General features: G+C 42.5%; 1 protein-coding gene across 1 annotated transcript in view; it reads right to left on the bottom strand.

Annotated features, from left to right (window-relative positions):
- Nucleotides 1-14,140, bottom strand: part of MTUS2 (microtubule associated scaffold protein 2) — a 268,830-nt gene extending 254,690 nt beyond the window's left edge. The window contains exons 1-2 of the mRNA XM_063394734.1: nt 14,099-14,140; nt 5,368-5,441 (exon numbers count right to left, since the gene is read on the bottom strand). The gene's annotated coding sequence lies outside the window, so the exon portion shown is untranslated. The remainder of the gene's footprint in view (nt 1-5,367; nt 5,442-14,098) is intronic.
- Between the last annotated feature and the right edge of the window lie 925 nt (nt 14,141-15,065).

Genomic DNA, 15,065 nt, shown 5'->3' with positions numbered 1-15,065 from the left:
AACTAAGAGCCAAACTGCACTAACATCTTGAAGCAAAGTATTTACAAACAAATATTCTGACACCTCATTTATCTGTTTTGCCATAAAATTGGCTTATACATGATTAATTATGAAAAATAAGCACAGCGTGCTTTCATGTACTTTTACTTTGAAAACCAGGTCACGCTTTGTTTTGAAATTCAGAAAAACAATATGAATAATATAATTAACATATCAGAAGATTCTTTGCAAGTAACTTTATTTAAGCAGGTTAAATCAGGAGCTTATGGAGTTGTTGCTAGTCTGTCATTGCAGACAAATCATTTCTTAACCCTTGTTTATATACTTCACTTCATTTGACTAATCATTCGTACTGAAAGGATGCCTGGAGTAAGCATCCTCATACTAAACCACACAATGCTGAATGAAAACAGTGCTCTTGTCTCAAAACATCTACAAGCTAATTCCTGCACTGTGGACTTGCTTCCAGCTAGGATACTGCTCCTTAGAAATCAAGTCAGTAACAGTGTGGTTATAGATGGGAAACCAGAAACCCGAGATATAGAAACATAGGTTCTTTCAGGTTGGAAAAGACCCTTAAGATCAAGTCCAACCATTAACCCAGCACTGCCTAGTCCACCACTAAACCATGTCTCCGAGTGTCACCTACACATCTTTTAAATACCTCCAGGGACGGTGACTCCACCACTTCCCTAGGCAGCCTGTTCCAGTGCTTGATAACTGTTCCTGAGAAGCAGCTTTTCCTAATACTCAATCTAAACCTCCCCTGGTACAACTTGAGGCATTTCCTCTTGTCCTACTGCTTGTTACCTGAGAGAACTTACACTTGGCTACAGCCTCCTTTCAGGCAGTTGTAGAGAACAACAAGGTTTCCCCTGAGCCTCCTTTTTTCCAGGCCAAGAAACCCCAGACCTCTTAGCTGCTCCTCACAGCACTTGTGCTCCAGACCCTTCCCCAGCGCCGCTGCCCTTCTCTGGACACACTCCAGCCCCTCAAGGTCTTTCTTGCAGTGAGGGCTCAGAAGTGAACACAGGATTGAGCTTTGTCCTCAGCAGTGCTGAGTAAGGTTTTCATAACCCACCTGAATACATACAGTGAGTCATTCTACAGGTTCCCCACTCGTGGCACTTAGTTGTCAAAATACCTTGGTGATTACATGTTTCAGTATTATACTGTGCTTTTCTGAGGCATTTGCATTTGATCACCTCATGTGAACTATCCTCTATCTGTACAGCTCTTTACAGACCCTCCCCAAGTCTAGATGTGAGAGTCATTTTAGGCAACAGAGCAAGATCACACCTTAACGAGCCACTTGTTTCATTTAGTGAGAATTTAATTTCTAGGTGCATGCTGTTTTCACCAAAAAATTTAGCTGGCTATCACAGTAACAGCCATTTCTGATTACTTTGCTTTCAAGACCTTCACAAAGAATGAGAAAAGAGAAAGTTCATCAGCTTTTGACCTCAGCTGCTTTCTAGAGCCAGCCCCAAAGCCAACTGCAGGATCGATTCCAGCTCAGGAAGTTTGCCTTGTCTGCACAGCAGCTGAGCAGTGACCACTGGCTTGCAAAAGGCCACATGGGCTGGGAGCTGCCAACTGAAGAGGTCTGACCAGCAAACAAGAGCCCCCCATGTCAAAACGAATGGCCAAAACACTCATGATTGGTGTATTGCAGAGCTGGAAATAGAAAGCAATTCTTTCACCATACTGCTGGTATTTGAACAGCTTCTCTTTTAAAAGGGCAAGCAGTTCATTCCCCTGAAAGCTCGCTTGCAATGGCAATGGCTGGGCTCCATTTCAGTAAATATTAGAATTGCCTTTCCAAAAAGGAAGCTCAATTCTTTTAAAGGTTAAGAAGGTAACAGACAAACACAAAGATTTAAAAAACCCCAAAACACTAAAAGGCATTGTACTTATTTATGAGAAACAGTGTGGGGAGATAAAGCCATGGATACCACATGCTCAAGAAGAAAAGCAGAATGCGGAATATTGGCAAAAGGCAAGCTGAGAAAGAGGCTGAGGCCTGCTAGAAACCTATCAAGTGAGGTATTCCTCAAGCCTGTATCCTCAAAGGTATGAAAAATAATGTCGCATTGAATTTCATTCTAGCGGAGAATCTGTTCTGGAAGGACCGATTTAAAAGCGTGACTTCAGAAAGTCTGCAAATTTTAGTCATGGCTTAATACAAGAGAGTAGTGAAATCAACTCCAGCTGGTGTTATATTGGACTCCTACTGGATACAGGTAAACTATTTAACTAGAAAATTATGATTCACTACAGGCAAAGGGCAATGATCTAATTTCTTCTGCAAATGCAAAACAGTGTGTAATCTTAACCAATATCTAATTTATTTGTTTGGATATTTTAGAAAGATCATTTCTAAATTAAAAACAATTCATGTGCAAAACTGAGCACGGGAAAATAGTCACATATAAAAATATAAAAGGACCTGCTAAGGGATGTTTTATTACATGCCAGAAATAAAAAGGAAAGTCACTGTGCTACAGACATGAAAAGAAGCTTTTATGGTTGAAGAGTCCTGACTACAGAGAGTGAAAGTAGCAGCAGAGAAACCTGTAAAACAAATGCATAGTACATAACAGATGGGGGAAAGACACTGTTAGCAATGAATACAAATTAACACTGCAGAAATGCAAGCAAACAATGGGAGCAAAAAACCAGTAAAAAACTATGGTGAGGTTTATTGTTTCCTCCCTAAATCGAACAAGAGTAAGAGAATGCCAAGCAATGACTTCAATAGCCGGTCATTCCAAACAAAAACTATCAGAAAAATCAGAAAAAGATTTATTTCACAACAACTTCTCTATATTCAGAGAGATGCAAGATGCCCTATTCACTTGTTACACTGATAATGACATCACTATAACTTGAGAGAGCTTTAAATAGCCCCTCAGTTTAAACCCTGCATTCAAGAGCAGAGGACAGATGAATCAATAACTTTTAATTCAATGACTCCTTTAAAAACCATAGGTACACTAAAGGTTCCTGGTGACTGGAAAGACTTACTATCAAAGCAGCATTTACAAGGGTTAAGTGGGATAAGCAAAGCACCTATTGAGCAGTTAGACTGACATCAGTAGTAAGCAACAGCAGGGAAAGATTAGCATGGGACACAATCAATAAGGCATTGAAAGACAGTCACATAATTAACACCAATCAACACAGCTGTATGGAAAACAGGCCTGGTCATGTAAATCCCATCATTTGCATGCAGTGACATCATCATCTGATAATGGCATGTGCTGACAGGATGCGTTTCTAGCCCTAATTTCACACTGCTCAGTGATTTAAAGTCATGCTACACAAACCCCTGAATTAGAAGATTCATCATACTAAATCAACACCGCTCATAGCAAGTGAATTTCAAAAGTTACTAGCTAAATGGATAACTAAACGGAAAATCAACATCCTGATAATAGAATCCGTGTCAGTCCAGCAGGGAAAAAAAATGAAGTACAACACTTGGAAGCTCAAAAGAGATACAGACTGTCTTGGAAGGCAAGGCTCATTATTTACTGAAAAAATTTTATGGTGACATGGTAGATTGATTACTACTGGTACCCTTTAAATCAAGGCCTGGTCTCTTTCAGAAAGATGTGCTAAATAAAGAAAAATTAAAGGACTACTACTGAAATACTACTATGAATTCCTCTGACCTTCACAGAGCAGGCAAGAAGAATAGATATTCATGTGGTCCCCTTTGGTCTTTCAGCTCATAAGCCTAGGAAACAATGACCCAAACATCTCTCAGGAATTTAATGCAATAAGTGAATCATGCTTAATCCATCTGATAGAGTGTAAAGTGTCTTAAGTATTTCTGTGGGATTTGAACTGTAATCCAGTGTTAAATTACTGGATGACTATTAAAATATTACCAAGTCACTTGCCTGAATTTCTGATTTTTTGACTGAAAGCAGCAAAAATCTATCCCTATGCACAAATAGGGAGGGATGGTATCAAATTCTTGATCCACACCTCCCCACATAGATCATTTTGACCTGTTCCTAGGAAGTGTTATTAACAGTAACACTTCCAAAACAGTATTTTCATGGCATATCAGAAGGCCTCCTAGCAGCCATAGCTGTGACTAACACTAATTTCATGCAATTAGGGTTGTGCTCTGATACACCCATCATCTTCCTAAGCTGTGCTCCAAGATCAGTACAGGAGGTGAAAGTCACATTACCCCTGCCAAACACTATTTGATTCTGGCTGTTTGAAACAAAACACGGGGGTTTGAAAATGCCAGTCCTGGAAACAAGTCTGGAATGGGCCAGGAGACTTTATACTTCCAGTTTTGCACCACACACTGAAATTGCTACAAGACTTACGCCCCTGATGATGAGAAGGCACAGTTACACCTGCAAAAGCAGGTTTAAAAAAAAAACAGTTATTTGTAACAATGGAAATGCATTAAAACATTTCTTTACAATCTTTGCATCACTCAGTGTCCTGCAATGTTGTCCTAAAAGAGAAGATGTGCATTGCACTGTGCATTCTCTTCTTTCACGTGGGACAACACACAAGGCTGGAACATCACAAGCCACCCGTGAGCCCATGAACACAAGATTTCTCTTCTTTAGTGTTTAGCCACCTGACTGCTGCAGGATTATGACCAGGATGTATGTGCCACCCAGAAGACAGTGTCACTCCAGTTTGATCACTTATTTCACAGCCATAAGCACAGTATTTGTGACTGAGTGTGACTGTCACCAGAGAAACAGCTTTTGACTTTGGGTCTCCCCCAAGGAAAGTGCAATACCTATGCCATGTTGATGGCAGAACTTGTCCAGCTGAACTGTTTTTAATCACCTTAAAACAGGGACAGGATCATGCCTGGCCATGGGAGATGCACACACGGCAGCTTCAGCAGGCATTGTCACTACTCAGCATGAACACAACCTCACATCACTACAGCTCACTTTTACCAGGATCTATGTCACAGTCATCTTCCCAATGACAAAGTTATGCCTTCCCAAACATGAAAGACTATCTTCAAATGTTGTTATAATGCCTCCAAAAGTAACAGGATTTAGTTTAGTTTTATATATAGTACACTGGTTCAGATAGTCATATTTTCAGTGTATACTATGCCTAACAAACAAAGCAAAAATATTAAGAAAGCAAAGATCTATTTTTGTTTGATAACTTCCCACAGTAAAAAAGCCTCACGGTCTGCTTTGAAGCCACCTTTATCTCTACTGCTTACACAAACATTAAATGGAATTTTCATTGGATGAAATAGCACTATTCAAAAAGAATCAAAGATTTCTTGAAAGAGTTCTTTGGTGGTAAATACATTTAAAACATGAAATTAGACATTAATAATACAGAAGACAAGCTTACCCAAAATGCTGGAAAAACAAGTTTTTCTTCCATTGGTAATAGTTTGCTTCAGAAGACAGTCCCAGGGTGGAAACCTTAAAAAAAAAAAAAAAAAAAAAAAAAAAAAAAAAAAAAAAAAAAAAGAACAAAACCAAAACAAAATACTCATTAGAATTAGAGTAGGTAACAAGGGCATACATCATCAAATCTTCTGTAAACACAGAGCTCAAGATTAAACATCCTGCTCTTCTGATTAGGATCCTGTCCAAGTTTCCTGGCATTAACTCACAGATAAGCTGATCCGTTTTAGCACTGACTGAAGTGAGGCAATGCACCTAACTCACAAAAGGGGAAGAGGATACAAAACCTTTGTGAAACAAACTCCACATTTTCTGTTCTTCTTCCTCTGGAATATCTTTAGATTAAGTCACCACTGAGGTCAAATTTAGGTACAGAAACTGAAGGGGAAGCACAGATTACACCCAGTCAGGTTTTAGTATATGATCTCTGCAAATATACTGCTTTAAAGACACTCTGTGGTGCTTGACAGCTTGTCCCCCTGCCACATTTTGATGTGATATGGGTGATGTGGTGTTGCTCAGGGAGATTTAGCTGCATTTGCTTGTGATGAGATCATCCAGGAAAAGTATGGAAGGAAAGAAGAAAAACAAGAAAGGGTGAGGAAGATCATCCAGAAGGCTTACAGAAGGAGCTTCTCACAGAAGTCAGGAAAAGATTGCAATCACAAAAACTAAACACTGTGAATGAGAGAATGTGAGTTATGTCAAAAGACAACAGGTCAAGGCAGAGAAGGAAAGAAAGCCAGTCCTGAGGTTTGATAAGAAGTCATGGGACATGCTTTTACCAATGGTAAATAAAAAGGCCAAAGTCAAGCTGCTGAGATTCAAAGATGAAACAAGAACAAGCTCTCTCAAGTTGCATTTACCAGATTAAAAAGATAACAAAAAGAGATGAAAAAAGTTTTAGGTTGGGATTTTTAGATGAAAAAAAACTATGGGATTTTTTTTTTAGTCATGTCAGTGTGGTACATTTATTTGTATTATGATGGGAAACGGACAGAAGATATTAGAGTGAAGAATTAAGATATATGAGTGCATGGAAGACGAAGATGAGGGCTCTGACTGTGGAACAAGCAGAGCAGGTAGAGTTTAGATGATACCTGAGAGTATAATAGAGAAAAGTGAAGAGAGAGAAAGAATGGAGAAGGATGGGTAAGGGAGGAAGAGGAGATCATGATAGTCTTTTTTTCCTTGTGGTAAAGACCAAGTGGAGAAAAGTTAGACAAGAATCTTGGCAAATATTAGAAGATGGAAGATATAAATGGCATTTTAGGAGAGATTGTTCACATGCAGCTGATGGTAACCACTTAAGATACATTTCACATAAATGAGGTAAAATACCAAATCCAAAGTAACTCTCAGCAAAGTATGCACTAATGGCCATGAAATCTGTATTTTAATATGAAATTCCAGGTATGTTTTACTTTTTTCCCCTCCATCTTCCATTTCCCAGCAATGCAGGTTGTTTCTTTTCAAATAACTCAGTTAAATTAAGTTGTGTGTTCAGCCTCATTAGCCACCATCTCCATTCCCCCGTAGTTTTAATTAGATAGGTCTCTTTGTGCACAGCTACCTCAATCCTTTCCCCCTAAACAATCCTACAATGTTGCTCCTTTTATGTCATCATTCTTCAAATGCTCCCAATTACACCGGAGGCAGCCCAGGTGATGAGGGCAGTGCAGAGCTCTCCCATGGAGATGGCGAGGCAGGATCTGCACCCAGCAATACACACAGCTCCTGGGGCAGGGCCGAGTTGCCCTTCCATACTGTTTCACCCATTTTAAATTTAATTAATGATAATTTATGACAGACTCAAGTGAAGGGTCAGACCCTCTGTATAGACACCCAGCCCCAAAATTTCCCAGTAAACTCCTTCCTGCTCCGTGAGCCATCCATCACCTCCACACCCAGCCCATGAAATCACAGAACAGGAACAAGGCACCTACACCCTACCAAACCTGGGGGATCACAGGTTTCCCCTGAACTCAGAATGATACCTGGCTGCAGCTCTTCCCCCACAGCACCACCCTGGCAACCCCAGCACATCCCTCAAGGCATCAAGGCATGGCACCATCCCACAGACACAAGAAAGGCTCACAAGGACCTACTTGCCCCAAAGCTCTGACCTAGCCTTTGATCTTTTTTTTTTTTTTTTTCAACTAGCACAGGAACAAAGGTACCAAAGCCATCAGAAAACCAGTTTTCAGCTGGAAATGAAGGTAAATGTTGATGTTTCAAGAAAAAAAATAGAAGCGTCAAAGGATCGGGTCTACTCATGCGGAGCAAGACAGGTTGTTTTAAGGGCAGGGCTCCTGCTTCAACCACTATTCGCAAACTATTAGAAGACAGACTGTAAATCCAGCAAGAATGGTTGGCAGAAAACTCGTCAGAGCAAAGGACCTCTGCTGCATGCAGCCCTGAAGGAGAGCCTGGGAAGCTCAGCACCACTCCCAGGCTATTCCTGGCTGCCCAGGGTCAGCAGCAGCACAGCAGGGATTAAAGCAACTTAGATTTGTTATATAAGGAACATGTTGCTCATGGCTTCTCTCAAATCCCAACGATGTTGCTATTATGTAATAGGAACAATCAAACAGGCCAGCTTTTCTGTGATTTGATTTTTTAAAAGTGCTGAGCAGCTAAGAATGAACAGCAGGATTCTGTCAGACTCAGTGTAATATTTTCCACTCTAAATCCAAGTTTAACCTTAAAGATGCTGTAGCTTATAAGGACAGTGACTCAGCTCTCACTTCACTCAAGATACAGAAAAGTAAAATAAAGCAAACTTCATCCACCTCCCCATCAGGTGAAGAGCACAGCTTTAAATTCTGAACCAAGCCCAAGGGCTTACATTGTTTCAGCATCAGTATCTTGCTGGCTCTATTGACATTTAAGAATTACTCATATGAATAAAGGCTGTGGACCTGGCTCTGAACTTTGCTGCTTGGATTGGATGGCGGCAGAGAGCCACTCTGACACTTGGGCTTTCATCAATGAAAAATGCAAGCTCATTTGGCAAAGCCTCAAGAGTTTGTCTTCTTAGATTATTACTGTTACTGTTTTGATGGTAATGCACATAATTTTGCATGATATATCTATGCATACACATGTTAGTTTAAAAAACATGCTTATATGCAACAAATTCCATTGTTTCTGCAAGCCACTTAACTCATACTTGGGGCATGCTCTAGCGATATCAAGGATGGATAGATGCAGATGTTTCAGGGAGTCCTGGCTGATAACTTGATCAAGCTGGTGTCATATCAAGATTAGCACTTCAGACAGCCTGGTTTTATTTTAGAAACTTACTAATTTCCAGCTTACAAACCATGTCCAAAGGATTTTTCCTTTTTTTTTTTTCAATGTTTTCTCAGTTTGAGATCCAAAAAGGAGAAAAGCACTCTTTTGATGTAGATCTGTTTTTCTATCCATTCTCCTAGCCTCTCAAACTCCTAGCACATTGAAGAAACAATGCAGTTTCAGAGCTCATGCTAAATATTTGTTGTGATCCTTTCAGCATTAAACCCCAAACAACCTATCCAGATTGAATGGTGATACAGCAAACCTGTCCTAAGCACTTGTACCCAATCTCTCTAACATTTTTAGTCTTGTTCATGCAGTTTGATACCACCAAAGCTCATGTGAATTGTTTCCAAAAGGTTGTGTTACCATTCCTTCCTTTTTAATGCCTCACACCAAGAGCAAAACAATTTTCAGCAGCGCCAATGACCATTTAAATCCCCATGGTCTGCTAGACCAGAAGGAACAAATTCACCCTTAGAGCATGAGTTTGCTAAGCACGGTTAAGAAATTTAAAAGTAAATTACTCTTATCAGGTGCCCAGCATCCTGCCAGCTTTCCCTGTGCATAGCACATCATGATTCCTCCCAGCATTCTGGCAACTGCATCAAGCTCAGAGATACTTAATACAAAGCTTTATACTTTTCTCCCATCACAATCTAATTCTTGCCCAGTAACTCTAACATGCTCTGGAGCACAGAAACACATTACTCGAGTAATGGCCCCTCTGAATTTTTATGGCAGGACAACTTTGAGAATTATGTGAGACCTGCCTTGGACTGAAATCACAGGTGGCTTAAAAGGTTGTTGTTCCATGTGCCCCATGCCAAACTTGGCAGAGAACACAGGCCAGAGGGCAAAAACACTATCAGAGCATCTCTATTTGAGCTACGCTTGCCTGCCAGACTGGCTCTTTGACAGCCCCAGTATTTTGCCATAACATAGAGCACCCCGTGGGGATAATAAACATGGAAGTGAACTCATTTAGGATAAGCTATCAAATAGTTAAAATTGAAAAAGTAAAATTTAATAAACTAATATGCCCAGTATCTGCTTCAGAGACTTGTTTACTTTTTAGCTATGATTTCAAAGGGAAGTCATTCTCCTGTAAGTGCTTGGTGATTATGCCCATGAAGTGAGGCTCACAGCTTTGCAAAGAAGAACAAGTTATACCCTTCTTCCAGTTTTGCATCCCATGCAGCAGCTGTTTCAAAGCAGTTTACAGCCCTCAGGCCCATATAAGGAACAGCAACCTGCATTACACCAACATCTGAATTGAGAGTCACAGCTACGTGCTGGGAGGGGAACCCAAGAAAACTTTGATGCTTTTGCTAGGTCTGTGAATTGTGTAAAATCACTGTTCTGCAAGTTATGTCACTAACAGCAAAAGCCTGGTAACTGCTGCTACACCAGATGCTTCTAAGGATTAAGCCATTTTCAGGGACATTTGATGTTGAGACCTCTGCTGGAACAAAACAGACTTCACCATCCACAGTTTCCAAATGTTCTGCAAGAGTGAGCCAGTACATTCCTTCCTGTTTTGGGGGAAGAAGTTAAGGCATGGTCTTAAACCAAAGTTACCATATTTACACAGGAACAAAACTTGGATTTCCTCACCTTCCAGCCAATACACCACTGGTGCACTATACACTACATCCCAAAAGTGACAATAACTTTTTCTTGAGCAGAAAACAGTTCCTGCCCTAAACTGTGAAAATTCACTATCCCAGGAGTTTAGAAACTGTTTGCCTGACTGCCAGCTTTGTGGCCTCTTAATTTAAGAAGAATATACAAATCTTTAAAGAAATTACTAGGCAACTGCTTAAATAAAGTCTTTTAAAGAGCAAGGTCTAGCACATAAGTCTTATGAGGAGCAGCTGAGGGAGCTGGGGTTGTTTAGCCTGTGGGGGAAAAAAAGGTCTTGGGGAACCTTATTGCTTTCTACAATTGCCAAAAAAAGGTTTTAATGAGGTGAGGGTGGGCCTCTCGTCACAAGTAGTAAGCAACAGAGGAAATGGTCTCAGTTTGTGCCAAGGGAGGTTTAGGTTGGATATTAGAAAAAATTGCTTCACTGAAAGAAGCACTGGAACAGGCTGCCCAGGAAAGTGGAGTCACCATACATGAAGGTATTTAACAGATATGTAGGTCAGGCACTTGGAGACATGGTAGACTTGGCAGTGCTGGATTAACAGTTGGACTATTTTTCAAATACTTTCAATAATTTACATATGCCTTTTGGTTGCAAAATACTGTCCTGGTTCTCTGTCACAACAGAGTAACATGGGACAGAGCTTTAATTGGTATAAATCACTTGGTTGTCAAGTTCCAGCAATTTATAGAGGCAAACCATTTCTCCACTTGCTTTGCACCCTACAGTCCCTTACTAAGAAGGTATTTCTTATGAACTCATTGACAGAGGCCAGTCAGGTGCTTACAGTATTTGGTTGTACTCTGGAGATCTTTCTGGTCATCTTAGACAAAGCATTGGATCTTATCCTCTTTCCAGTTCCCCACTGGAAAACCCAGAATAGCAAGATGGCACCACATAATAGCAATGGGCAGAACAACCAATTCAGGTTTCCAGAGAGTACAGCATCAAAGTTATACCCAGCAACAGAAAGTGACACCATTGCCAGGCTCACAAGGGTGCTAGTTATATTAGTGACAGAGTAAGTTATATAAAAATCCGTCTGAATTATTTTCCTAAAGAAAAGCTGCTTCAACAGGTTTAAGTTTGCAGTAAAATTTCAGGTACAGAACAAACCACCGTGTACATTTAAGTTTTGCTCTCCTTTGCTACTTTCTTTGCAGTTTCAGTTGCTTACAACTTCTTTAACAAAACTGACCACAGCAGGTTTGGTAATAGTTGCAATTAAACAATGTCAGTATAATTATAAATAACTTATGATAAGATGCAGTACTTGTCTTGGGAAAGCATTTGCTAAATCAGCTGTGTCTCAATAGCCTTTTTAGCAAAGCTCAGCATCCAGACAGGGAAGGAGGGGAAGACATCCTCTTGCACAGCTTGCTGCTGGCATTTCAGCAAATATCTTCACCCAGAAGTCCATTATTATGCCTTGATCTTTTCTCCTACAGAGCCTTCAATCAAATCTTAAACCAACCACTGTGTATGAATCTCTACTGTATTGTGCTTCACTTTATCTACCATTGTATGACTTTCCAGAGAACACACATTTAACTGGAGTTGGCTGTAACTCTCTGTCCCATGCTGATTTCTGGTGCTTTCTGAATGAGCTTAAGAAACAGAGAACACACACTGAAAGCTGAAAATCTTGGTTTTCCTGACTTAAGAGAGAGGACTAATTATCACTGGTTATCAAGGTCCCTGCACAGGCTCTGACACACTTTACAGCTGTGGAAGCTGCATTTCTACTGTTAGCTCTCCTCTCCTATCTTCCCACATAAGCTAGCATTGCTTACTATAACATAAACATACTTTGCATTAAAATATACACTCCAGAAATTAAGGCCAGGAGTTTAAAGCTGATTTCCTGCTTGTTACTGTTGCTATTATTAAAATAAAATTTTAAAACATCTAGAAAATTTTACCACAGAAAAAGCTTTGCTGTAAAGAAATGAGAAAATACTTATGTGACCCAACCCTCCACTTGCCACTTGTTAGATCAGTAGCCAAATATCCACCCCGTCCTTAAAGAGACAAATATACAGAGAAACACGGTACCATATCAAAAGCTACTGCAAATAAAGCACGTGGACACAGCCTTGCAAAGATTTCCTTCAGTGTCTGTGTCCCATCCCATCATCCCTTCCCTCCCCCCACCCCATCCGTTCTCAGGTAGCAATTTCCAAATTCACAGTGCAGCACGGAAACAACTACTTACAGCATCCCCCTTCTTAAAATACCTTAGTATTTTAAGTACCTTATTTTTAGTACCTTAAAAGTACCTTAAAATAGAGCCCATTCTCCAGAAATTAAGGTGAGGCTCAACACCATGGAATGAGAAGTTCACCCTCGTTTGCACATTTGTAGCTCGCTCCTACCGCTCTCCGGCGGCACAGGCTGCGCTGCTCTCCACAACAGATTGCATAAAGAGGAGGCAAGTAGCTGGGTGTATTTAATTGCATTGGAAACACGCAGACTGGTAAAGGGTTTATGTAGCATGGGATACAGAAAAGCCCACAACCCTGCTTGAAATTGGGGGATGAGAAACAATAAAACCCACAAACACTGCACTGGATGTAGGGAGCATAAAACAATGCCTGTATGAAATCACACACAAACCAAAACAAAGCATTTTTGCATCGCATTACACCCAGCTTATCGGCTGCCAAGTGCCTCCTTAATGCAGTCATCCCTTGCAAAGTTAACCTGCGTGCAAACACTTGACATGCAAACGATTTTGCTACCGATGCCTTGGTATAAGCAAATATTTCTAATGCGTGACCTGCAGAGAGGTGTTTGTTTGTTTTTTACCTTTGCAGTTTTTAATGCAATGATAAATGCCAGGGCTCCCGCTGGCTGACTCTTTTCATGTTCGGCGCAATCAGGGATCATTGGCTCCCTGGCAGAGGTGCTGTGGGGAGCCGGCGCAGCCTGGGGCGAAGGCACACAAGCCCCCTCTGCACTCTAACCTTCGGGAGGCAGCAATGGGGACGGGGGAGAAAGAAGCAGGGGCAAAGACAGAGAGGGAGATAAAGCAAAGAGGAACGAAGTATCCGTACTCATTTACGACTGACCTGGATGAACAGCTCTTCAAGCAGAGGCATTTTACTTGAGTAGCAAGACCTGGATTCGCTGCCCTATCTTCCACACGCTTAGCTTTCCCTTCCTAGAAAAAACGCTTTTTGTTCATAGGAGCTGCTTTACCTTCCATCATTTTTCGGAAAAAAATAGTGGGATGCTGTTAAATGCCATGCATGGCGCTGAGAGTAACAGCAGCATTTCATCCCTGCGCGCCCGTGGGATGCCGGCAAGCTCGGCACCTGCCCTGAGCCCTCGGCTCGCCCGTGTCCCGGGGTGCCAGCCCTCCCGGGACCCTGTTTGCCCGGGCACTGCCGCCCCGCTGACACGCTGCCGGCGCGCAGCCGGCAATTCCCGTCCGCGCACGGACAGCGAAGCCCGCTCGAGCCTGTCCGGTTACCGGCATCCCCACAACTTTTGTCCGAACAGATTTCGTCACAGATATTTTCCAAGCTGCGCTTGCTCCCCTATCTCCTGCTCGCACCAGGGGTGCAGGAGCAGCCGCCTGCTCCGCCGCGCCCCTCCCGCGCAGGAGCCATCCCCATCTCCTGGAGCTTTTGCTCCGTGCCGCGCTTCCGCGGGCGGTGAGCGCGGAGCAAGGCCAGCCCGGGCAGGCGGCGGGGCGGGCTGTCCCGGGATGCGCGGCTCTCACCTGTCCCGGTGCCGCTCCCGGTGCCGCCGCTGCCGGGCCGGGCGGACGGCGCGCGCCGCGCCGGGGCCGCGCTTTTATAGCGGGAGCGGGAGCGCAGCAGCGCCCCCTGCCGGCCCGCCCGGCACCGGCACCGAGCGGGGACAGCCCGCGGGGGCTGCGGGGCGCTCCTCCGCTCCCCGCCTCGTCTCATCTTGGTTTGGGTTTTTATTATTTTTAAACCCAGGTTGGCGCCCTGGAAGCACGTAGGTGGTTGTTGTTAGGTTATCGAGTGCGGGGTTTTGTTGTTTGGTTTGGGGTATTTTTTTGGAGGGGGAGGTGTGGAATGTTTAGGGTCAGCGTCTGCGTAACAGTGCCCCAGATGGCATCGGGCAGGAACGGGGCTTTGCTCGTGGCACGGCTTTCCTGTGCTCCCCTGCCTGGCTGCCCTTCGGTTCTCCCAACGCTCCGAGTTCATTTCCCTTTCACTTTAAAACGAGCAAGATGATTGATAAATAAATAAACAAACAAACAAATAAATAAATAAATAAAATGCACGAGCAGAGGCACAGATCTGCTTTTCAGCAAAACTTGCAACTCGAAGGATAACCCCCATCACCTTTGCTATGCTTAAACTGCAGCCCGAGGGCTTTACTCCCGCAGCAAAGAGAGCTCTGTGGCACCGGCAGAGAGAGGATCTTTATTTTACGTTTACAGCCTTATCTACACCTACAGCCCGTGCTGCAGCTCTCTCTGTGGGCATTGTTACATTCCCGGCGAGCCAGCGCTCATTGTTTCAATCAGCTGTTAAAATCGGCAGCAGGCACGAGATCAGATGGGAGTTTTATGATCTGTGTCTAATGCTGGGCAACTCAATTAATTTTTATGAAGTCCTCTGGGCAAATGCATGAAGATCTGTTCAGGAAGGGGTGATGAAGGGATTCCTAGTTTGCGAGGCCAGGCAGATGATACACAGAATCCTCCTGTCTGG

Source organism: Prinia subflava, chromosome 3, assembly GCF_021018805.1.
Source record: "Prinia subflava isolate CZ2003 ecotype Zambia chromosome 3, Cam_Psub_1.2, whole genome shotgun sequence".
Classification (NCBI taxonomy): Eukaryota; Metazoa; Chordata; class Aves; order Passeriformes; family Cisticolidae; genus Prinia; species Prinia subflava.
The sequence above is the reverse complement of the archived record's forward strand: the minus strand, read 5'-3'. Positions and strand labels throughout refer to the sequence as shown.